Source organism: Chiloscyllium punctatum, chromosome 2, assembly GCF_047496795.1.
Source record: "Chiloscyllium punctatum isolate Juve2018m chromosome 2, sChiPun1.3, whole genome shotgun sequence".
NCBI classification, from domain to species: Eukaryota; Metazoa; Chordata; class Chondrichthyes; order Orectolobiformes; family Hemiscylliidae; genus Chiloscyllium; species Chiloscyllium punctatum.
This window is the reverse complement of record NC_092740.1, coordinates 147,229,353-147,254,802: the sequence shown is the minus strand read 5'-3', so window position 1 is coordinate 147,254,802 and position 25,450 is coordinate 147,229,353. Positions and strand designations below refer to the sequence as shown.

Genomic DNA, 25,450 nt, shown 5'->3' with positions numbered 1-25,450 from the left:
ACATGAATTCAAAAACAGCAAAGGCAGTAACTGTGCAGGTTCTCTCTCTCTCTCCTGCACTGTCCTCACCACTTCCTTTGTCTGTTCTTCTCCCTTTAAAACTGCTGTTGTTTTGACTTTTTTTTCCCAAAGTTCCAAAACAATGCAACAGCATATAAAACAGTAATTGCTGCTCCTGGAATTCGAGGAAATCACCTCCTGCACCTAAAATACCTCAGAAAAAAGGAGCAGCTCTTACAGCCAGAAATTTTTCCAGTCCTCCATCTTGGATTACCCAAAATTAACAAGAAAGATTTATTTCCTCGATTTATCCCAGTGCCTTACCTTTAAGAGGCTGCTTACAAACCACAGTAGTCCAGGTAACTGAGGGAGTCAGTGGGTTTGAAGTATATGGCTGTGTTGAGTCGGTCGCTAGAGATGGAGAGGTCCAAGAAGGGGAGGGAGTGTCTGAGATGTTCCAGGTGACTTGAGGTCAGGATGGAAAGTGTTCATGATGAACTTTTCAACCGCCCCGTGGGAGCACGAGGTGGCGCCATCAATGTAGCGGAGGAAAAGGTGGGGAATGGTGCCGGTGTAACTGCAGAAGATGGACTGTTCCACTTGTCTGACAAAAAGACAGACATAGCTTATACCCATGTGGGTGCCCATGGTTACCCCTTTTGTCTGGAGGAAGTGGGAAGATTCAAAGGAGCAATTATTGAAGGTGAGGACCGTTTCTGCCAATCATTGCCAGGATTGGACAGTATGAACAAATGGAGACGCTGAATAGGCTGGGACTGTTTTCCCTGGAGCATCTGAGGATGAGGGGGTGACCTTATAGGAGTTTATAAAATCATGAGCTGCATGAATAGGGTAAATAGACAAGGTCTTTGCCCCAGGGTAGCGGAGTCCAAAACAAGAGGGCATAGGTTTAAGGTGAAAGGAGAAAGATTTAAAAGGGACCAAAGGGGCAACTTTTTCAAGCAGAGGGTAGTGGTTGAATGGGATGAACTGTCAGAGGAAGTGATGGAAGCTGGTACAATTATAACATTTAAAAAGTATTTGGATGGCTACATGAATAGGAAGAGGTTAGAGGGATATGAGCTAAATGACAGCAAATGAGACTAGATGAATATAAGATATCTGGTCAGAATGGATCAGTTGGACCGAAGGGTCTGTTTCCGTGCTGGACAACTCTATGACTCCAACATGCACTGCTGTTTCCATTGTAAACTCTATGTGATGTGGAGGTGCCGGTGTTAGACTGGAGTGGACAAAGTTAAAAATCACACAACACCAGGTTATAGTCCAACAGGTTTATTTAGAAGTACAAGCTTTCGGAGCACTGCTCCTTCATCAGGTAGCAAGCGGGGCAGGATCTTAGGACACAGAATTTATAGTAAAAGATTAAAATGTTATACAACTGATGTGATATATTGAACAAACTTAGATTGCTGTTAAGTCTTTAATCACTTTGAATAGGTTGCAGATTTCAATTCATTAATATGTAAATCCCAGAACTTCTTTCAAGACACATTCCCAAGATAATTTAAGATTTTATTAAAAAGAAATCACATCTCAATTCAGACAATGCATTAAAGCTGTGAGGTTAGAGTCTGTCTGTATTCCAACCTTGAGTCAGACTGGTTCCATTTCCAAAATAGGAATCTCTAAAATGTAACATGGACTGACGGCCTCCAGATTGTGTGCTTTTTGAACAAAATAGAATGTATTTGCAAATGCAAATTCACCCCGTAGACTTGTGTGTGTGTGTATGTGTGTGCATGTGAGGGAGAGTGAAAATGTGTGTGTGTGTGTAGTGGGGTCACCTGTGGTGTGACATGAACCCAAGATCCTGTTTGAGGCCATCCTCATGGGTATCAAACTTGACTTTCAGCCTCTGCTCAGTGGCTCTGTGTTGTTGCCTATCCCAAAGTCCACCTTGGAGGACGGTCACCCGAAGACCCAAGGCCGAATGTCTCTGACCGCTGAAGTGTTCCTTGACTGGGAAGGAATATCCCTGTCTGGCAATTGTTGTGCAGTGTCCATTCATCCGTTGTTGTAGCATCTGCTTGGTCATGCCAATGTACCATGCCTCAGGACATCCTTGCCTGCAGTGTTTGAGACAGACAATGTTGGCCGAGTCACAAGAGTACCTTGCATTTTTCTCTACAGATGCTGTCTGATCTTCTGAGTATCTCCAGCATGATCTATTTTTATTTCAGACTTGCAGGACCTGCAATATTTTGCTATTTTATCCGCTGAGGAGGTAGCCAATGACACCTGTGAATAGAGCCCCATCACTCACTCGGAGAAGAAGTAACATTGGAGCCACATCAGCACAAAGGTCTTCATATAACAAACCATTGAACTGTGGAAGATGCTGGGCAGTTGCCTGGACAGATCTGTGGCAGCCTTCAGTACGTATCTGCTTGGGTATTGAGAATGCCTGTGGTCTGCTTTACACAACAGTGTGCTGCAGCCACACAAATGCCTGTCTGTTCATCCTTACAATTGAATCCCCTATCAGTTTAGCCCTGGTGCTGTTCTTCCTCCCTTCTGGTGGAGCAGCTCCACCCATGGTGCCATTTCTACACCGTTGTTTGTAAGACTTTACAGTGTTCCCCTATTCGTTGTCATTGCAAGAGTGTTGGCGTAGCGGGTGTATTTAATTGAATGTAAAGCACTTTTGGATTCCCTGTGTCAATGAAAGACAATTTATCAATGTAACCCTTTCTTTTAGTTGACAATCCAAATTTCATTCTGCTTTGATGACATTATATTTAATCTCATCATTTATTTGTATTATTTATTATTATGTGAACACATTATATTTAATCCCTACAGTCACGTTTTCTAGCCATGCCATCTCAACAAACCTTGGTGCAGGAGTTAATCTGCAGCAGAAGGTTCTCCGAGAGAAGCAAAACTTTTCTTTAATCAGAAAGTTTCTCAGACAGGCGGGGAGTACTCTCTCTGATTATATGCCAGAACGGATGGGTTTGTACTAGCTGCTTATAATAACAAAAGTCAACACTTCCAAAATGCGCAGGGCAGCTGGTGGTGGGTGTGTCAAATTTCAACCTTTGCAGGTAGTAATTAACTTCCTCGTGAGACTCTTCATATTTTAGAGGTGATCTGACAGGTAGTTCCACAGATGTCAGGCACTTGAATGGGCAAAGTGAAAGGAACTACGAAACAGAATATCAGACCGATTTGTACTTCAGATTCCCTCAAGTAAGTGAAGGTTATGGATAAGACTTCACATTTGTCACAGTCCCTTTAATCTGTTCTGTGTTAAATTAATTCATGAGCGAGAAGGTCGAAACCTGGAGATTAACAGTTCTACGGTTCATAAGACTAGTTCTGCAAGCCATTCAGAAGAATTGATTGCATTAACCCAGAACCTTCCCCAACTGTTAAGAGTTTTAATATAATTTGATATGCCAGCAGTTGTGGCACAAAACCGAAAGCCACTGTGACTCATGTATATTTTACAGCCTTTACTGTGCAAACTGATCGCACCATGTTGGTTTACAACAACAGAATGACAGCCTAAAGTACAGTGTTACAATGACACCTATTTTTCTGGACTAGTTTGCTGAATTTCAGGGATCATTATTGAGAGTGCGTTTCTGCATTGCAGCATTTCTCAGTATAGTTTATAAATCTGCCATGTTAACCAAATCCCTCTATGGTTCACGTTGGAGCATAGCGTGTTACAACTTGTGGATTCAATCGCATTCCTGCAACTTAATCCGCTGACTTTGTCTTCGACTAGCAATGGAAATAGTTTGCTGCAGAGCTATAGTTTAATGTCTGTGTTTGTTGCTGTCTAAAATATGAAAGATTAATAAATAATAAAATTAAAAAGTCACTTAACAGTGCACCTCAAATATAATCAAATCTTTTGGATGGGGCATTAAACCCAGACACCATTTCGATCATGAATGCAGAAGCTCTGGCAACTTTCAGCTGACCAATATTTATCCCTCAACCAGCATTAAGTAAAAACAATTATGCAGGAATGTATCTCAAAGCTGTTGTGGGATTAGGTTGCACATAATAGAAAAGATACAGAGGCTTTGGAGAGGGTGCAAAGAAGGTTTACCAGGATGCTGCCTGGACTGGAGGGCTTGCCTTATGAAGAAAGGTTGAATAAGCTCGGACTTTTCTCTCTGGAGAGAAGGAGGAAGAGAAGAGACCTGATCGAGGTGTACAAAATAATGAGAGGAATAGATGTAGTCAATAGCCAGAGACTTTTTCCCAGGTCGGGATTGACTGGTAACATGGAGTCACAGTTTGAAGATATTAGGAGTAAGGTATAAAGGAGAGGTCAGAGGTAAGTTTTTTACGCAGAGAGTTGTGTATGCATGGAATGCGTTGCCAGCTGTGGTGGTGGAAGCAGAGTCATTGGGGAGATGTAAACGACTGCTGGACATGCACATGGACAGCAGTGAGTTGAGGGGTGTGTAGGTTAAGTTACTATATTCGACATTAAGACGAAATCTCGGCACAACATCGTGGGCCAAAGGGCCTGTTCTGTGCTGTACTTTTCTATGTCCCATGTTCTATAATATATTTTTGCTTTCGTTCTCTGTTTCTTAAGTAATCCATGTTCACAACCTCATCACAGTTTGGCTCCATTACAGTGACAAGCCACCAGCATGTCAGCTGTTGTTTGAGCCTTTGTTCATCTCTCTAGCTCTGAGCCTTTGTTGGTTTTGAGCTATTCACTTCCTGTGTCTGATTTTGTGGGATCAGTTTTTGAACTAGATGGCTGGATCCTCAAAGTTACTTTTAAACTCACGGATTCAATCCCTCTGACTAAAGCTCAACACATGGTTTTTGGCTGGCAAAGAATAAATTTATGTGAATTTGAAGAAAGTGTTGTTTGGTCAGATTTTAAAAGCTTTCAAGGAGAGAGTTGCAATCATTTGTGGAAGGAGACCTCAGCACTCAGAAGAATGTTAGGGATGCGTGGATTTGGAAAAGATCATATCTCAGCCCCAAAATTCGAGAAACAGATGACTGAATGCGTCACCTTTATGTCCAATTTTAATTAGTAAAATACTTATTCAAATTATTTGTTAGATAGCAATAACATAACTGTTGCTAATGATAGCAGAAGATAAATATGTCATTGCAAGTTGGTTGAATATTAAAGGGGTGGCATCATGGATAATGGCTGATGCCCTGCAATAGGGATCCAAATTGTCAAAGAGTCAAAGCGGTAAAATTGGTCATAGTCATAGAGATGTACAGCATGGAAACAGACCCTTCGGTCTAACCAGTCCATGCTGACCAGTTATCCCAACCTAATCTAGTCCCACCTGCCAGCACCTGGCCCATATCCCTCCAAACCCTTCCTATTCATATACCCATCCAAATGCCTCTTAAATGCTGTAATTATACCAGCCTCTACCACTTCCTCTGGCAGCTCATTCCATACATGTACCACCTTCTGAGTGAAAAAGTTGCCCCTTAGGTCACTTTTATATCTTTCCCCTCTCACCCTAAACCTATGCTGTCTAGTTCTGGACTCTCCCATCCCAGGGCAAAGACTGTCTATTTATCCTATCCATACCCCTCATGATTTTATAAGCCTCTATAAGGTCACCCCTCAGCCTCTGACGCTCCAGGGAAAACAGCCCAAGCCTATTCTACCTCTCCCCGTAGCTCAAATCCTCCAACCCTGGCAACATCCTTGTAAATCTTTTCTCAACCCTTTCAAGTTTCACAACATCCTTCTGATAGGAAGGAGACCAAACTTGCATGCAATATTCCAATAGTGGCCTAACCAATGTCCTGTACAGCCGCAACATGACCTCCCAACTCCAGTAGTCAATCAAGGGCAGTAGTGTGTAACACCAGACCATTTGACAAAAGGCATGACTTTCATGTCTGTGGACTGAAAAATTATGCCATTTTTCTCTCAAAGAAATATACCAGTTTGGGCTTTGAGTCTCTCTGACGTAGAGTTGCCAATCACCAGATATGCTTGGAAAAGATTCCCAATTAGACAAGACAGTTACACTGAATGGAATTGGACGGGGGGCTCTGAGTGATGAGAGTTATGGTGAGATTTGTGGTAGAATTGCATGAGGTTTCCAGAGAGGCCTCCTCATAGTCAATAGCATTTTGCACGATCTTTTATGTTTTTGACAAGTGGCATAGCAGGTTTCCCACTAAGCAGCTAATTCAATGGGATTATTGCTTGTTAAATGCCCTGTTCATGACCCAATTCATCTCACTAATATCCAGTTTTCTATTTTACCAAACTCGTTAAACAAGCTAGACATTGAGAAGCCTCAACATAAGATCACATTCAGTACCTGGTGACCTCAGCTCACTGGTGGAGTCAGAAAGATCTCCATGTTGAACACCTAACCCAAACATCTCAGGGTACACTCCACAGGCACTGACCACGTGTATCCTACATCCACCGAAAATGGCATTTGAGATGTGTCACCCTCAAAAGAACACCCTGCCATAGCTCTGATCCACTTACAGGACCCTTCTGTACTTTAGTAATGCACCTTGGTTGCACTGGCAACTATCAATATAATGCTGCAAGGACACTGTGCACAAAGGGACACACACATAGCTTATGGACTGGACTAGGCTGCCTCTGTGGGCTCCTCGCTCTCTGTCCTAGTGCTCACTTACTCTGAGCCCATCTGATTCCACAAACTGCCTTGCATAGCCTTACGATTGTGCACTGTACCCCCTGAGGCATAGATACCAGGTTCATTCTTATTTTATTCATTAACAGATCAGCATTTATTGCCCATCCCTAACTGCCCAGAGAGCTATTAAGAGTCAACCACATTGCTGTGAGTCTGGAGTGACATGTAGGCCAGATCAGGTAAGGATGGCAGATTTCCTTCCCTAAAGGACATTAGTGAACCCGATGGGTTTTTCTGACAATCAATGGATTCTTAGTCATCATTAGACTCCAAATTCCAGATTTTAACTGATTTCAAATTCCATCATCTGCTTTGGTGGGATTCAAACCTGGGTCCTCAGAACATTACCTGGGTCTCTGGATTAACAATCCAGCAACAATATCACGAGACCTTTGTCTCCCCTTGATTACTTCTGTCTTGCCATGTCATTTAACACAGACCACATGAGCAGGAACTTTGTCAGCGTTGTCAGTAAGTTTCAGACAAGCCAGGGGAGATGGCTTTTGCTCAGGGGACCCTGGCTCAGTAATTCAAAGGCAGCCTCTGAAACCAGTCCAGAAATTTTGACAAGGTCAGTCAGACCTGGCCAGAGTCAGGACGCACTCCACATAAGAGGTGATGAGCTGCACGTTGGGAAACCTACCATCCATCGCGACTCTTTCTGCCCTATTGTGGGCTGCTTTCCTCCTAAAATCAGAGACAGGCAGATATTACTGGAGATGAAAGTGGGTGGCATAGTTGGTGCATTCGGGGAATGTACTGAGTGAGTAAATAGGCAGTGCTCAGGGCATGCAGGTTAGTGGTGTTGGGGGTTGGAGTGGTGCAGGTGACAACTAGTGAGGAAAGATGTTGCAGGCAATTGTGAGAATTGTAATTGTAAGAGCATGCACCTTGGTAGGAGATTGGTAAGGTAACAGAGATAGAGTGAGTGAGACATATTAGAGACAAAATCATAACACTAATGCTGGTGAGGTGGAGAAAGTCACTGATGGCTAAGACTGTGCTGACATGGTAGGCAATCTCAGACCAAGCTTGGACTACTGTCATGACCTCTACTGCTGATCCCAAGGGAAGCAGAAGTCTTCCCTGTGCACCATTCCTTCCAGTAGGAACTGTCAGTTCCTTGCTTGCAATGTCGGATGCCAATTTTCCCTCTTTTTACCTATGTCCGGAACCAATGTCAGACACTGTTCAGGGCACCTCCAGACTGGCAGTACTTGTCCAGGTGCACAATAGGCTTTTAGAGATGGCACAGGCACAGGGGGAGCTGGTAAATTCTGAGATATCCCAGCAGTGGCAAGTTATTCTGGGAGTGGCATATGGTAAGATGGGGCTGGAACTGAAGGTTGGAGATGCCATAGGTGGGTAGGTACTTCATAAAACACATCGGTAAGAAAGGGCAAGAAAACTCATGAGACCACTGGTGAAAGCCCTTACAAAAAATTTAATGTAACTTGTGCTCAGCCAAAAATGCAAGATTCAGCCAATAGAAAGCAATGGTGAAATCTGTTTACTTGTTACAGATCTGCACGTTCTTGTACAAAGTTGGCATTCCTCCAGTCAGCGAGGATCTTACCATTCTCCTGGGGCAACAGTGCACTGAGCAAGCAATCGGAAGTTCTAACATCTCCTCATCCCATAGCATCAGATTGTGTCCAGATTCCAAAAGGAGGAAGAAGTGCCCATGTTTAAAGCTCAGTTTGCTGTGTCCAGTTAGGAAGGGTACAATAAGTAATCCACCTCTATGGGTGGAATTTAATGTCCTCCCACGAGACAATTTGGGAGCTGGGGAGAATTTGAGTTAGGCTGGAGGGTGCAGCCACCACTGTCTCCTGCCCCTGCTTCAATTACCTCCAGGGCACTGAGTCTTATGCACAGCCAGGCACACCACACCATCAACTGAGGCCCAGCAGTGAGCAATTAATGCCCATTTCAGGTCCTCACTCCACCCTGTTTGGTAGCAGCTGCTGCCAAAAGTCCTGTTTGGTAGCAGTGCTGCCAAATATACAGGTCTGCCCGTGCCTCTGGTTCCCTTCCCCACAATCCCGACCTTGCCCTCACTCTCTTATGGCCTTGATCTCTCTCTGACCTCAGCCTTAGCTGCTGAAGCTCTCTGCAATGAACAGCTCTGGCCTCTGATTGGCACACAGTGTATAGGATTTGTGCTGTCTGGTTCCTTGGTCCCAGGGGAAGACTGCCACTGGGCACTGTCATGCCCAACTGTCACATTGAACTGGGGCTCTTCCCTAAGGAGGGAGACGGGGATCTCTTAGTGGTCCTTAATTTCTGGCAACCCCCTCCGTTATCTATGCCTGTGTACCCAGTGTGAAACGGTTGCATAGAATCTTTTCTAAAAAGGTTAACACAGTTGGGGAAAACTGTTGGTGACTTTTCAACTTTTTCCTGGGACATTTCAACTTTAAACCAGCGTTACAATCTCCACCCATAGCTTTCAAAAAGGTACTAGCATTTCCAGTGACTATGTGGAAGGATCACACAACATGATTTCAAGTTTTATGACTCTTACTGTCACACGCCACACCATTCTCAAACAATATATTCGTAGGCAGCTTGATCTCTAAGCTACAGAAAGTGTTCTCCAGCTTAACGTTTAAAACAACCAAAAATCCCTCATAATGGCTATACTATACACTGACCCTTCCATGAACCTTTCTTTCAGTGCAAGTAGCCTATTCAAAGCAATTCTCAGCCCCCCGCCCCCCCCCCCCCCCCCAATAGCTTATTTCCTTTCTTCTTTTCCAGATGAATAACTTATAATCCTGAAATGACAATTAAAGTGAAGTTTTATCTAGGCATTCCTTCCTCTTCCAGAGCTAGCTGACTTTTACAGCTTCCTTCAAATCCTCACACACTGCCTTTGCTATAAGCATGAGTTCCTACCTGCATTTGCTGAGAGAACGAGAAACTGATTGTTGCTATCCCTTTGCTCTCGTTCCCTCTGTTACATTCTTGCAAACTGATTGTGTCTGACAGGTTCATGGGTATGTTGGGAGGATTCTATGATTCTCCTGGGGCAACAGTGCATCGAGCAAGCAATAGGAAGTTTTAACATCTTCTCATCCCATGGCATCAGGTTGTGTCTGGGTTTCACCTGAAACAGCTTTCAATGACTATTCCTTTCTAACGTCCATCCCCATGACAATGTGTATCACATGTGCCTTGTATCTAGATAGAAGTTTAAATTAGCTGTTCTTCCTTAGAACCATTCAACTCAAATCTCAATTCAACCTTAGAATACCTGAAGTTTAATTTTGAGATGGTTCCATTTTAAGCTCAACTGTTGACAAGTAGAATTCAGAACAATTTGCATGAACCTTTCATGAATCAAGTTTACCTTAAATTAAACAGACCATTCCAAGAAATAACAATCTTACAAACTTTATATTAAAGTGCATAGAACTGGGGCTAGTTGTACTGACATGGATAAATAACTGATTGGCAAACAGGAAACAAAGAGTAGGTATAAAGGTGTCTTTTCCCCAGTGGCAGGTTATGGCTAATGGGATACTGCAGGGATCAGTGCATGGACCCCAGCTAATCACAATCCATATTAATGATTGAGATGAGGGAACTAAATGTAATAGCTCCCAGTTTGCGGTGATACAAAGCTGAGTGAGAGAGTGAATTGTGAAGAGCAGACAGAGATCCTTCAGTGTGATTTGGACAAGCTGAGTGAGTGAGCAAACACATGGAGGATTAACGAGGTGAAAACAATGACTGCAGATGCTGGAAACCAGATTCTGGACTAGTGGTGCTGGAAGAGCACAGCAGTTCAGGCAGCATCCAAGTAGCTTCGAGATTGACGTTTCGGGCAAAAGCCTTTCATCAGGAATAAAAAGGGCTTTTGCCCGAAACGTCGATCTCGAAGCTACTTGGATGCTGCCTGAACTTCTGTGCTCTTCCAGCACCACTAGTCCAGAACATGGAGGATTTAGTATAATATAGATATATGTGAGATTATTTACTTTGGTAGCAAAAACAAAGGAAGATTATCGAAACAATGATAGAATGAGAAAGGGGGAGGTGTAATGAAACCTGGTGTCCTTGTCGACCAGTCTCTGAAAGTTAACATGTAGGAGCAGCAGACGGTGAAGAAGGCAAATGGTATGTTGCAAGAGGGTTCAAGTACAGGAGCAATAAGTTCCTGGAGTTTTCTGCGAGTCTCCCAGTGCTTTCCTACCTTAGTTATAATAATGAAGAAAATATAAACATTCATTTTTGTTCAGGTTTTGCAAACATTTCTTGATCAAATTCCTGTTGAAAGTTAGATAGCGAATGAACAGGCTACAAGACAGCAGCCCTGCTGAAATATGTGTTTTTAAATGTTGTGGCGTTTTTAAAAAGTTATTAGTCAGGTTCAAGTACAATGAAATGAGCCCTTATCTATGGTACAACTTAGCTCAGAGTTCCTCATTGTTAGTGCATGAGTTGGCATAACAACAAGGTATTGCTGGAGGTGACTTCAATAAGAACAGCTGTCTAAACACAACAGGTAGTGCCAGGAGACCGGGTGAGGTTTAACTGATTGGTCAAAGCGTGGTGGTTCAAAGTTTAGGTTGCACTGTTTGTAGGTTACCAGCAACAAGGATGATCACAAAAAACCTTGAGTTAACCCTTGAATTGTTACAGAACGGTTAATGCAAGCAAACCCAGGGATCGATATATATTACAAACAGAAAGTGTTGGAAATGCTCAGCAGGTCAGGCAGCCTTTGCAAAGAGAAACAATTGGTGGAATTTCCCCATTTTTGGTAAGTGTTCTGTCCAGTGACAAATGTCTGTTTTGTAATAGATCAGAGTACCTTTTCTCATGCAGTCTTCCTCTCTGTGCCTCACTAATTATGGAATTGGGTTCTTGGCTGCCTTTCTCAGAGAATCGTGTGGTTGTAAAGGTGATGTGGTCACCATGCTGGGACCTCCTGGTTTTCACCCCTCTGGTATCATATTTCAGATACTGGAATCTCTCTGATTGACATGTTAGGACTTAGTGTCATGAGTTCCTTGGGAATAGAGGGGAAAATTTGAATGTTGTACAAAAAAAGGCAAGCTGGAGATTTAATGTGATGTAAAAATGCATGAAAAAAGGAACAGGTGCTAAGATTCTGAAGTTGCCACTTCAAGCTTGTGGGGAAATCACAAAGTTTTTTCTCAGCATCGAGACTGAAATTTTTAATTCTTTCCCTAGCTGTCCTACCATTCCTTATGCCACACAAGGGAGGGAAAAACTCTGCTCAATGTTTCAGGTTGATAGTCTTTCATCAAGTCAGACCTGAAGCAATGGGCTGTAATTAGTGTGGCCTGTTGCTGCAGGATATATGGTGGCCCAGCCCACATAGCCATAGCAGAGGCCATTCATCAGTCTCCCAGCAGTGGGAAAGCCTCCCATTCTTGGCTGTTAAGTAATGGGAATTGTACTTTTACTGTAGGTATCGCTACTGAGCATGTATAAAGGAAGCTATGTCATAGTGACATAGTCATAGAACTGGAGGCTGGGCTTGAAGGGTTCCAAGTAGGTTATCTCTCTTTCAATCCTCTGTATTTTGTTATGTTGAATATAGTCTGTTGCTGTTAAATTTACAAAGGCACAGATCTCACATTACCACAGGGTAGCAATAGTGATCAGATCCATGGAACTGGGTGGTAAGAACCTGAAGTGAAACCCAGTGTTGGTAAACTGTAAGGCCATCCCAGCGATTCAAACCCAGAGGTGGGGGAAATACATAAAGAGAACCTCAGTGTTGGAAGAGGCCAGCAAGTAGTAGCCTTCAATGTGTATCAAGGCACTGAAGCACACAGTGGGAAAGCCAATGGAGAAGATTAATCTAGAGCAGAAGAAATCAAATTATGTGGTGAGCAGTACAGGAATACAGCAACCAATCCCACAATAAGTAAGGAATTACACAAATGAAAGTACTCAGAGATGGGGAAGAAATACTCACCCCCAAAGGAACAGCAACAGCAAGCATGTTAAGGAACAGGCCACAATCCAAGCCATGAAGAAATTCCACCAGGATGAACAGAACCTGGCCAGTTTTGTAGAGAGTTGTGAGAGCAAAGAGAGAGACTATGGTAACACTGCAACAGCAGCACATAAAAAAAAACAAATACAGACCATGCATCCAGCAGCAGCTCCACCAATGGGGAAGATAGGGTGACAGGATAAAGTATTCCTGGGAAACATGACTTGAGTTGTGACCAAAGTAATATTTTGACTTTCTTGATTATTCAGGCATTCAGGGATGTGTTTAGTATACATAGATTAAAGTAAATAGCAGAGAAACAAATCTTAACTTGGATACTGGAGAAGATGTCTTGATCCTTTCAGATGCTCTGTCATAGTTGAGGTCAGTAGTCCTCAGACCATCCTTCAAGACTGTGGCTCAGATGTACAAGAATCAGAGTAAGGGGACATGTCCATGCTACAGTGGAACAAGAGGTTCAGAGACCTTGTATTAATTCTCTATTAAGCAGAGTTGCTTGTTGCTTAAGACATTCTTCAGTTGGCAGACACTGAAGATGCCTCAGTTCCCTCAGTGAACAAGGGTGAGGAAGCACCTCCGTTGCATTTAAACAGAAAATTGAAATGGTGGGAGAAGTGAGAAAGAACCCAGAGGGCATTCCAGCAAGTGGTTTTTTATTTCAGAATTTCCCCTCACTGGAGATGGCAAAGAAGGTTTCAGGTAGAGGGTGGGGGATTTGGAATTAATACTTTGATGCCTTCGTCCTTTGTGCACAGAGCATTGAATCCCAGCTACTCTTATAGAGAAGGAAACCAGCAAGCACGGTGGCACAGTGGTTAGCACTGCTGCCTCACAGCGCCAGAGACCTGGGTTCAATTCCCGCCTCAGGCAACTGACTGTGTGGAGTTTGCACGTTCTCCCCATGTCTGCATGGGTTTCCTCCGGGTGCTCCGGTTTCCTCCTACAGCCCAAAGAAGTGCAGGTCAGGTGAATTGGCCATGCTAAATTGCCCGTAGTGTTAGGTAAGGGTTAAATGTAGGGGTATGGGTGGGTTGCGCTTCGGTGGGGCGGTGTGGACTTGTTGGGCCGAAGGGCCTGTTTCCACACTGTAAGTAATCTAATCTAATCAAGCAAATCATTCACATACTCAAATCTGAAATTCCAGACTTTGCTAGCCTTTTTGGACTCAGGGATATTCATAAACATACAAATACAGAACAACATTCAGATACTCACCCCTTCAAGCATGCTCCACCATTCAATAAGATCATTACAATTCTGATGTCAACCTCAACTCTACATTCTTGCATATCCCTGATAATCTTTCATTCACCATCCACCTATGTCTTAAACATATTTAAAGATTCCGCACCCACTGAGTTTTGAGTAAGGAAATTCCAAAGATTCACAACCCTCAGGGAATTAATGTTGCCTTATTTCTGTTTTAAGTGGGCTCCCCCTTATTTCAAACAATAATCCTTACTTCTTGATTCTTTCACAAGAGAAAATATGCTTTCAGTATCTTACATAGAATCCCTACAATGGGGAAACAGGCCATTCGGCCCAACAAATCCACACCAACCCTCTGAAGAGTAACGCACCCAGACCCATTTCCTGATGTTTACCCCTGACTAATGCACCTAACTCTGAATGCTATGGACAATCTAGCATGAGTAATTCACCTGACCTGCACACCTTTGGACTGTGGGAGGAAACCAGAGCACCCAGAGGAAACCCACACAGACATAGGGAGAACATGCAAACTCCACACAGACAGTTGCCCGAGGTTGGAATCGAATCCGGGTCCCTGGTGCTGTGAGACCGCAGTGCTAAGCACTGAGCCACCAAGCCAACCCTGTGCATGTTTCAATTAAGTCACTCTGACTCTTCAAAACCCCAGAGGATACAGATCAGCCTTCCTAGCCTTCCTCATGAGGCAATCTGCTCATTCCAGCTATTAGGAGAAAGTGAGGACTGCAGGGCTTATGCCCGAAACGTCGATTCTCCTGTTCCTTTGATGCTGCCTGACCTGCTGCACTTTTCCAGCAACACATTTTTAAGCTTCATTCCAGCTATTAGACTAGGAAACCTTCTCTGAACTGCATCCAATACATTAACATTCTTCCATACATACAATGACCAACATTATATACAGTACTCCAAATGGGGTTTCACCAATGCCTGTATAACTGACCATCACCTCCCTCCTCTTTCATTCAATTCCACTCAATTAATCATAACATTCCATTAGCTTTCCTGATTACTTGCTGTATCTATGTACTCTACTAACTTTCAGTGATTCAAATACGAGAACACCTATAAATCTCTACATCTCTGAGCTCTGCAACTTAGCACATTATCTAAATGATGAGACTTTTTAATTCTTTCTGCCAAAATAGACAATTACAAACATTCCCACACTGTACTCCATTTGCCAGATTTTTGCCCACTTACTTAATCTATATAAATCTCTTTGCAGGCTCCTTATGTCCTATTCACAATCACTTTCCTACGTAGTTTTGTATCATCAGCTAACTTAGCTATCATTGATTTGATCCCTTCATCCAAATCATCTGTATTGTAATGAAGATATGGGTGTCCTGTACCTTTAAGAAAGTTAAAAGCTAGCAGAACTACCTGGCAGCACCAAGTGTTCTGAATAAGATACAATGTAACCAAATGGTCTGGCAGCTAGGGTAGCTGGTTGCCTGGAGACAAAAACAAATATGAATTAGGCCAATCAGGTTAAATCGTACCCCTGAAAAAATACCAAACTCCAATCAAGTTTGAATTTAGTATATTGACAATATTAAAAGCAAATGACACAATCTAATGCTTTGGGGGTATAAGATCGGGTAAAATGGAACAATTGGGAAAGAACTGCCAAAAGACCTAGAGACGTAGGCTGCTAGTCAGAACTGTCTGAGAGGTATCTGTCCAGGGAAGGAGTTTTCACAGAGGAAAACATCAGCACTGACCTGGAAAGCAACTCTACAGAGGAAGATATAAAAAGAAGATTCAACCGCTGGCTGATTTTGAAATTTGAATTTTTGGTAAATCGCAATCAGTGTTTTATCTGACTAGTATTATAGAAGGGAAAGTAGAAGATAGTTTAGAGGAAGGAGTTGTAAATAGTGGTTAGTTAATTATTTTCTGTTATACTTGAAGAAATAAAGTTGTTTATTTTTACTTTAAATAGTTCTTGGCCTCTCGAATTATCACAGATTACTGCATGGGATAAACATTTTCTATATTGCTGATTTAAATTAAGCTGGGGGGTTTACCCCGTGACGTACCAGCATAAAGAATTGCGGCCCTAACATCAACACCTATGACACACCACCCAGCCTGAAAAAGACATATTTATTCCTATTTTCTGCTTCCTGTTAGCCATCTAATCTTAGATGCATGGCAATGTGTTATCCCCTACCTTTTATTTTCCACAATAACATTTGAGGTAGAACCTTTTCAAATGCCTTCCAGATATCTAATTACAATACATCCACTGATTTCCCTTTATCCACAGCATGTCACTTTTTCTAAGAATTCCAATAAGTTAGTTAAACATGATTTCCCTCTGATAAAACCATGTTGCCTCTGCCTGATTATCTTGGACTTATCTGAGTGTCCCGTTATGACATATTTAATAATAGCTTGCAACATTTTCCTGAACTGATCCCAAAAGTCCACTTGTCTCTTTTGGTGACAATCAGTTATTTCCTGAAGAAGATAATGAGGTAAAGTTGTCTACAAAGAACATATCCAGTAGAAATTAACTCTAGTCACAATTAGTTGCAGTAGATCTTCCTAAGGTAGATAGCCAGATCTATCGGTCAGGAAGGAAGTGATCTCTGCTAATTCAATTAGTCAAGAAAAGAAGTAAAGCTCCATCAATTTCTACAGCCAGTAAAATGATCACAAAATCTGAGATGTCAAGGATTTGGTATTAGAAAAATGTCCCAATCATGCAAGGAAGAGGTGTCAGAGATTCAAAACAAATTCAAGACTGCTAAATATTCAGTCAGCGTGAATGGTGCCACACCTGCACAGGCAGATGCCTTTTATGTGCAATTAATCATTCCAATCACATAGAGAAAATGTTAATACGAGCTTGATATATTTACAGAAAACATTCAATCCTCAAAGCCCCGACAAGAAGTAATATCAACTTCAAGCAGGAACAGTAATAATTCCTTTTATGTTACAAAGGCAGGTTTTCAATTGTTGAGCCAATTGACACCTAATAGCTTAGAGCCAATTGGAATTTCCAGTCCCAGGTCCTGGATCTTAGCAAAGGCCTGGCATTGGCTGGTTAAGTATCTGACAAGCACTTAGTTGATTGGGCCTTTCCCTCACACGCAATGCAAGTTTTCCACTGGTTTTTCAACTGTTGAACAGAAATTGTGTCAATTATATTCATATCTGTCCATTCCTTAGTGCCTCTCCCCACAAATACTATTGAATATTTCAACATTTTCTGTTATTCTTTTACATTTTCAGCACCTGCATGGTATTTTGCTTCTGTATCTATACATATTATATGGCAGACCTCCTATGATACATGAATGCAATGATAAAGACAACCTAGTTGTCAAAACCATATAAACCTACCTTGGCTGAGCCTTTGATCATCGAAAAAGAATCCTATCATGATGGCATCCAGTTAGTAAAAGTTCATGTTTTTGAAGTCATGAGGCAGAAGAAAGGAAACATAAACTTTGTTATTGTCTTTGGAAAATGAGAGTTGTTTGAGACAGAATCAAGTGAATTTGATAGAAAAAAGTAAAATGAAGAATTATAGAAAATAGGGTGACTGCACAATTTGGTTCAAAGTCTCTGGGGAGGATCTTGCTAATAGTGCCGTTCGCAACAGCAAAACCAGCTGTATGCACCATTCCCACTAATTACATTTTCTACTTCCCACACAATTTCAATTAAAATGTACAGTTCAAGCAGCAAGCATGGAAATATGCAATTGCACAATGAAGGATGCTTTTCAATGGTGAAACTACCACAGTCTCCATGCACCCCTTCCCACTATCAGCTGACAAGGCCATGGCAATGAAAGAGCTAGAAAAATCGTCTTCTCCTCGTCAAACAAGGAGGTTTTGCATTCAAAGCAAATCACAGAATCTCTACAGTGTGGAAGAAGGCCATGCAGCCCAATGAGACCACATCAACCCTCCAAAGAGCATAATACCCAGACACAACCCTCCTACCCTATCCCTGTAACCCTGCATTTCCTATAGCTAACCCACCGAGCCTGCACACTTTGGGAAATTTAGCATGGCCAATCCACCTAACATGCACATCTTTGGACTGTGGGAGGAAAACAGAGCACCAGGCAGAAGCCACATAGACTTGGGGAGAATGTGTAAACTCCACACAGTCACCCAAGTCTGGATTCTAACCTGGGCACCTGGAGCTGTGATGCAGTAATGCTAACCATTGAGTCACCATGCCATTCTGGATTGTATCCAAGACTTTCCTACCCAGTTCTGTTTCCATTAACAAACCATAAGAGCACAAAAGGGGCTGAAGTGTTCTTCAAAATTAAATTGACCTTTTGTTTGCACTGAAGTTCTGGCCGCCATTTTCTTTCCCCACCTGATTCCATTCAGCTCCATTTCAAGACCACCAAATTTAACTATTTACTACATTTAATTTTCAATAAAAATTATTTCACTTTTTATTCAGGTATGTTTGAATGGAGATCACATTAATAAGTTACTCCTGATGTTTAATTTTATCATTCCTTGACAACGCATGACTGAAAGCAAACAATACTGGCTGAATCCAGAAAAGCCCTCGGGCTTGAGAAAGAAAATGACACCATGCACTTCCATTGAAGTGAGTTTGGAACCTTGGAAGCAACTATAATACTCACTAATGCTCTGCAGCATTTGGGGGTGGGAGGGGGGCATTAAGCTCATTTAAATATGGATTGGCAATTCTGCAGTACAACTTTCCATGCAAAATGAGAATGCTGGTGGTTCAAAGAAAAAGAAAGAACAATTTGTATTTTGGAATGCAGGGAAAAATGGCAAGTGCTTCACTTACAGCAAGTCTCCACAAATGGCAAAGAGATAAAATGTCCAGATCATAACTCAAAGTTTCCTCAGGTCTTCTTGCATTTTTCCAACAATGGACGCGACTGATCAGGAAAACCATGGAGAAATTCCATCTGGATTTAGGGATGTTGGTTGAACTCTGAAATTAGAATGTAGCTTCTAATATGTGTATCCGTGCTCAAATTATCAACAACAGGAAAGTTAAAAACCTAATCTGTGTTTTGTCAGCTATCAGGTAGCAGCACTCACTTGTGACATTGGTGTTCCACATTTTAAAACAACTGGTACGAGGATTTGACAGAGATAACAGGACAGGACGAAGAAGGCTGCACAGACTAGAAAGAGAAGTCTACGGTTCTTGTGGGACTGGCATCAAGTCCTGCTGCATCTGCACCAGGCAATGAGGGAGGGGGAGACAGCACGAAAGAAGGTGAGAGAGAGAAAGAAAGACATACAGACACAGAGATTAAGAGATCAATTGAGGAACTTATGGGAAGAGAGAAACAACAGAGAGGGATGAAGAGAAAGAGAAAGAAAAAGCAACACAATGATAGGCAGAGAGAAAAGATGGTGGCAAAATGGATTACTCCGTCTCCTTGGGAGGAAGCAAACAAAAGGCCCTCATGCCATGTGAAGGGAGGTATTTACACTGGCACTGAACACCAATACTCTCACTGGCCAGGCAATAGCCAGTTCAGTGAGCTGACAAGGGTAGGCAGGGTAACATGCCTGCTAGTTTCCATTTCTTTCCATGAGCACCGACATAATCTTTTCTTTATCATGCCATCATTGAGGATGTGTGTCACCTTGCAATTCATAGAGCATCAGAGAGCTGGAGGATTGGGGCGTGGGTGACAATGTGTCACCTTCACTGAGCAGGGTAAAAACAATGACTGCAGATGCTGAAAACCAAATACTGGATTAGTGATGCTGGAAGAGCACACCAGTTCAGGCAGCATCCAACAAGCAGCGAAATCGATGTTTCGGGCATGAAGGGCTTTTGCCCGAAACGTCGATTTCGCTGCTCGTTAGATGCTGCCTGAACTGCTGTGCTCTTCCAGCACCACTAATCCAGTATTCACTGAGCAGGGTCAAGTTCCCTACAACTTCAGAAACCTGAAGACCTTCAGAACCTGGAGCAGAAAAGAAGAAATTTTAATAAATCAGATGTCATGCAGACATCTCTGTGGAGGTGTAGCAATGGCAGATGGGCCTCATGTATCTAGAGCTTATATTCACAGCTACACTCAGGATTATTCTTCCAAATTGCAGAAACAATGAATTTTGTGGCAGAGGCAAAGTATTGTCCTGATGGTAGGAGAAGGTTAAATAGTACTTTGCACACCAGCTTCCATTAATTTAGACTGCTTTTTTGAAGGGCTTTGTGGATCTGGGGATTGTAAGTACACCAGCCGGGACAGAGATCAGTGTGGGCAAAAACCCAAGGCCCAGTGGTGACAGCTGCAATCAACATGCTGCACAGTGATGCTTGCCAAGCAAAGCACAGTATGCTGAAAGAGCTGGATGACTCATGTTCACTCTGCAGTTTGTTGTATTAAAGGCACGCTGATAATCTACTTTGGTGTCAGCCATGGTTCAGTTGCAACATTGTCACCTTTTGAGTCAGAAGAATCTGAGTTCAAGCCCATTCCAAAACAAAAAGCAAAAAAGAACAAGCCATCACAAAATCTAATTTGGTGGTAATGCTGCACTGTCAGAGGTGCTAAATTTATCATAGAAATCCTACGCGCCATTCAGCCCATCAAGTCCAAAGCACATCGTACCCAGACCCACCCCCCATCCTATCCCAATATACCTGCATTTCCCATGCCAATCCACCTGACCTGCACATCTTTGGACTGTGGGAGGAAACCGGAGCACCCGGAGGAAACCTGTGCAGACGCATGCAGAATGTACACTGACAGTCACCTAAGGCTGGAATCAAACCCAGGTCCCTGGCACTGTGAGGCAGAAGTGTTAACAACTGAACCACCGTGTTGTCCATTTAAAATCAGACACAAAGATTATACTTTCTTATCAATACAAAGAGTCCACACCACAATTTCAAAGAGCAAAGTCCGAGACACAAATTATCAATGAAACAATATCACTACAAACAGATGAATTTATCCTTTTCGCATTGTAGTTGTACATTAATTGGCTGCTCCTTTTCTTGCTTTACAGTAGTAACTATACTACAAAATTACTTCATTAATTGTCAAGTATTTAGCAGGTACTGAGTTCATGGAATATTAAGTGTTATGACCAAGGTGGAAGGATGCACTGTTTCCTTTTCTGGTCCCACTCCTCCACACCATAACAAATTTTACATGGATCCAGGTTAGTGATTTGGTCAATTCTATGGTTCTCAGGCTGTATCAGGTTCAGTGTTAAGAACAAATCAGCCAGGTTACTTTGGCCAACCAGTAATTAGTTCAATAGAAACACAAGATTATTCAAGCCAAAATATAAAGATTATTGACAAAATTTGAATAATGCATTTATACCTTTTCAAAAATGAACACACACATCTTAGGATTTTCATTCTATAAAAAGATGGAGGGAAGGGCGACCATTTTATCCATGAAAAAGACTTGCATTGTTCCTTGATAGTCTTTGCAATGTTCAGTGTCCTCTGAATGATAATTGCTGTTTTGGAGCGACGTCCCTTTCAGAGATCAATGTGCAAAATGGTCAAGTATTGAATGCTGTCACATGACCACAGGCTCTATGCACCATTGCACTCAAAACATAGGCTGTGTCTGGAAATTATTCTGTACTATTAAATATGTTGGTTTTGTTGTAAATTACAAAAATGTATGGCTGATATGCTGAAGTAAACTGAGACACTAGTCAAGAGGATAGATGGTATATGATTTTGGCAATGCATGGAATCGGTGGACCTTTATAAGATGTGATATGTTTTCCTGTAGGAATGCCATTTGCTGGGGTACATGTCAGTCAGAATGAGTAGTGGTACCTCCTAGGTCTATTGTAACTTTTATTATGTGAAATCCTGCCTTTTCATTACATGATATTAATGGTCGTTAAAGCTTCTAATTGCCTTACACCACTGATACGTTGTATGAGGTTAATAATATAGAAAGCTTGATCATCTTCCAAAACTCATCTTTTGATTGATTGATTGACTCTAACGTTTGTGTACTTGTGCAACTTGGATGGTGAAACTGTACAAATCGTATCAGGCTACAGCTAAGGAAGAACAAACTGTACTGTCCCTCCTGATCTTATAGGCAGTGCTAATGTCTTTTTAACACACCAGTGCCCTCTCAAAGTTCACTCCAGTGGAAGTGCGTGTCTTACAGCTTACAGCTTCTCTGCTGTTGTTTGGGGTATTCCTAACGGCATCAATAATCAGTGAAAGCGGGGAATAGAATCTATCTTCACAAAGCCATACATTCAGATGATAATTTCCTTCCTAAAGCTCAAGATGGCCCAACTCAGGTCAACAACCCTCTTTGGAGGGTCAGTGTGGACTTGATGGGCCAAATGGATTACTCCAAATACCAGCAAAACATTATGACATAATATACTGGAAATCAAGATCTGCTCTTTTCAAAGTTGTCACAAAAGTTCAAAAAGTAATATAGAGATCACCTCCAGCTCCATGGGATGATTCTGAGTCAGATGATGATGACTAGTGGTACTCATGGATGAGGTGACAGTACTATCCTTGTGCCATCCTGGTGGAACGCATTCTTCTAATATGTATCTCTTCCCTATAAGTTCCCATTAGGGCTTGAGCTGCTGTATAATCGAAGTGCAAGGAATAATACTGTCTGCAGTCTATCCTTCTTAAATGCTGTCTGACTTTACATTCTGCCATCTTGTGCCCTTCCTGTGTGATAATGGCAGATTGGGATTTGCCCGCAGGCATTGAATCATTCCCACGCCCAAGGATGTAGACAGTAATAACCTGGGGTGTGTCTCAGTCCCACAGCAGTGAGAAATAAATCAAGCATGGACAAGAGGAAATCAAACAATTTCCTGTCAAGTCCATTTTGAACTGCAGCAATCAGTATGCATGTTTCTTTATTCCTTTCACTCCAAACCTTACCAGGTTAGTGCTTGTACAACATTTCTGCTCCAATACCAGACTCCAGGTGGAATAAAGTTAAATACAAAGTGACACAAAAGCAATGAACTGCAATGAAGAGGACTAGACACTCAGTCTATCCATTTGTTTTATCTTATGCCCACCCAAAATCCATGGGTGGAAACAAATGAAAATATCTGGGACTGGGAATTGAGGCCAATAGGGGAACTCAATTAAGCAAAATATCAACTTCCTGATGACAGGATGAAAGTTGGTTATTAAGTTGGCAGCAAATATGTGGATCATGCTTCCTGATAGCAATTGCCACAATCCTATTTTTTAAGTATGTTAGTAGTCTTGCATGTTTATTAAAACACTTTGTCAGATTAAATTCTATCTTTTGGTATGAAGCCTGCATGGATTCAAGACTGAGTAAAGATGGTGGGCAGAAGGTGAGGTAATCTTCCTGAAGGAATTGACCTGAGCAGGGGCTAGATTTTCTTGTATTGATAGCCTTGTTGAACCAGAAAAGAGGAAGTCCTGATGCATTCAAATTGGTGGCAGCTGTAACACAAGTGAAAGCTAGGGACTATTTTCCCTGCAGAGGAGAGGACTGAGAGAGGATTAGAGAGAGGTTTTCAAAATCATGAGGGAACTGGACAGAGTGGATAGGGAGAAACTGTTTCCACTCATCAATGGACCAAGAACTAAAGAGCACAGTTTAAAGTTTTTTGCAAAAGAAGAAAACTCGAGGTGAGAAAATTCTTTTTCACACAGTGTGTAAATAGAGTGTGGAATGCACTGTCTGAAAATGTGGTGAAGGCAAGTTCAGTTGAGGCATTCAAGAGCGCTTTGAATTATTATTTAAAGAGAAACAGTGTTAAAATGTACCAGGAAAAGGCAGGAGATTGGCAGCAAGTTAAAATGCTCAGAAAGGCAGTGCAGACATGGTGGTTAAATGGCCTCCTTCTGCAACAACAATGTTCGGATTTTGTGAAAGGGGAACGGGGCTTGGCTGTGTGAGGAGGGAGCAAGTTGATAGCTGTACAAGGGCATTTTTTAATGGGCTTGTGTGGAAATGTGAGCATAAATTAGTCATTAAAAATTAAGTTAATTATAAATGTATTCATTCATGGGTTGTTGACATTGCTATCTAAGTCAATAATTATTGGCCATCTATAAGCTCCTTGAAGATGTTGGTCATGAGCTATTATCTTGAACTGCTGCAGAGCTTGGGATGTAAGTACATCCACTGCTGTTAGGAAAGGATTTTCAGGATTTTGATCCTGTGACAGTGAAGGAACAGTGACATATTTCCAAGTTAAGATGTTGTGTGACTTCAATGGGAGCTTGCCTTTAGTAATTCTCCCTTGTATCTGCTACCATTATCTTTCTTGGTGGTAATGTTTGTTGGTTTGAAAGGTGCAGTTGGAGGAGCCTTGCTGAGTTACTCAGTGCACCTGGTAGATCGTAAATGCTGTTGCTGCTGCTATTATACATTACTGTTGAAGGCAGCGAATGTGGAAGACGGTGGATGAGCTCGCAAACATGTGAGGAGTTGTATACTGGATAATGTTAAGCTTTTTCACTGTAGTTGGATCTGGACCCATGCAGGAAAGTGGAGAGTATTCCATCACACTCCTAACTTGTGCCTTATAGATGATAAGCAGACAGAAAGTGAGCTACTTTTACTGCCTCTTACAATGCCTGCACTCTACATTTCTTGTTTAACCTGGTACACTGAGTGTAACTTTAAGAACTTTGTAACGCCACAGAAACAGCTGCCATCTCAAGTGCTGACATTGGCTGTGGGGGTTTTAATGGGCCGATGTGTTACTTAATTGGATTGACAAATTATAGAATCTCAACAGTGTGGAAACAGGCCATCCAAACCATCGAGTCCACACCAACCCTCCAAAGAGCATCCCATTCTGACCCACACCTTACCCTATTCCTGTAACTGTGTCTGGCTAACCCACCTAACCTGCAATCCCTGGACTCTATGGGCAATTTAGCATGGCCAATCCACCTAACCTGTATATCTTTGGACTATGGGAGGAAACTGGAGCACTCAGAGGAAACCCATGCAGACACAGGGAGAATGTGCAAACTCCATACAGATAATTGCCTGGGTTTGTAATCAAATGCAGGTCCCCAGAATTGTGAGGCAGCAGTGCTAACCACTGAGCCACTGTGCTTCCCACTGTGGAGGAGATTAATACTGATTCAATTTATCAGATGAGATGTAACTATAAAATATTAATCCTGATTTTAGATTCAAGAAACATTGTGAAATTAAGTTAAAAATCACACAACATTTAATTGGAAGCACACTAGCATTCGGAGTGCTTCCAATTAAACCTGTTGGACTATAACCTGGTGTTGTGTGATTTTTAACTTTGTACACCCCAGTCCAACACCGGCATCTCCAAATTGTGGAATTAAAGATCTGAATGTTTCAATTTGAGGAAAACAAGATTATTGTGAGGATAAAATAATCTCTTTTCAATCCCAAGTACTTTTGAAGACAGTACAGGAAAAGTAATGACATAAAATAATGATGTAATATAGGAAACACAATATTCATGTGCACACAGCAAGATCCCACAAAGAGCAATCGATAAATAACCAGATAATCTGTCCACCATGGCACTGGCTGAGAATAATATGTTGG

The 25,450-nt window shown here is 42.0% G+C and overlaps 1 protein-coding gene across 5 annotated transcripts in view; it reads left to right on the top strand.

Moving 5' to 3' along the window:
- The first annotated feature begins 3,111 nt into the window (after window positions 1-3,111).
- Window positions 3,112-25,450, top strand: part of rassf6 (Ras association domain family member 6) — a 74,215-nt gene continuing 51,876 nt past the window's right edge. For 2 of the 5 annotated variants that reach the window (XM_072589996.1, XM_072589959.1), the window contains exon 1: window positions 3,113-3,216. The gene's annotated coding sequence lies outside the window, so the exon portion shown is untranslated. Of the gene's footprint in view, window positions 3,217-4,121; window positions 4,322-6,754; window positions 6,848-23,415; window positions 23,530-25,450 lie in introns of those variants that run through there. The other 3 variants (XM_072589967.1, XM_072589986.1, XM_072589978.1) reach the window with 3 other exon arrangements.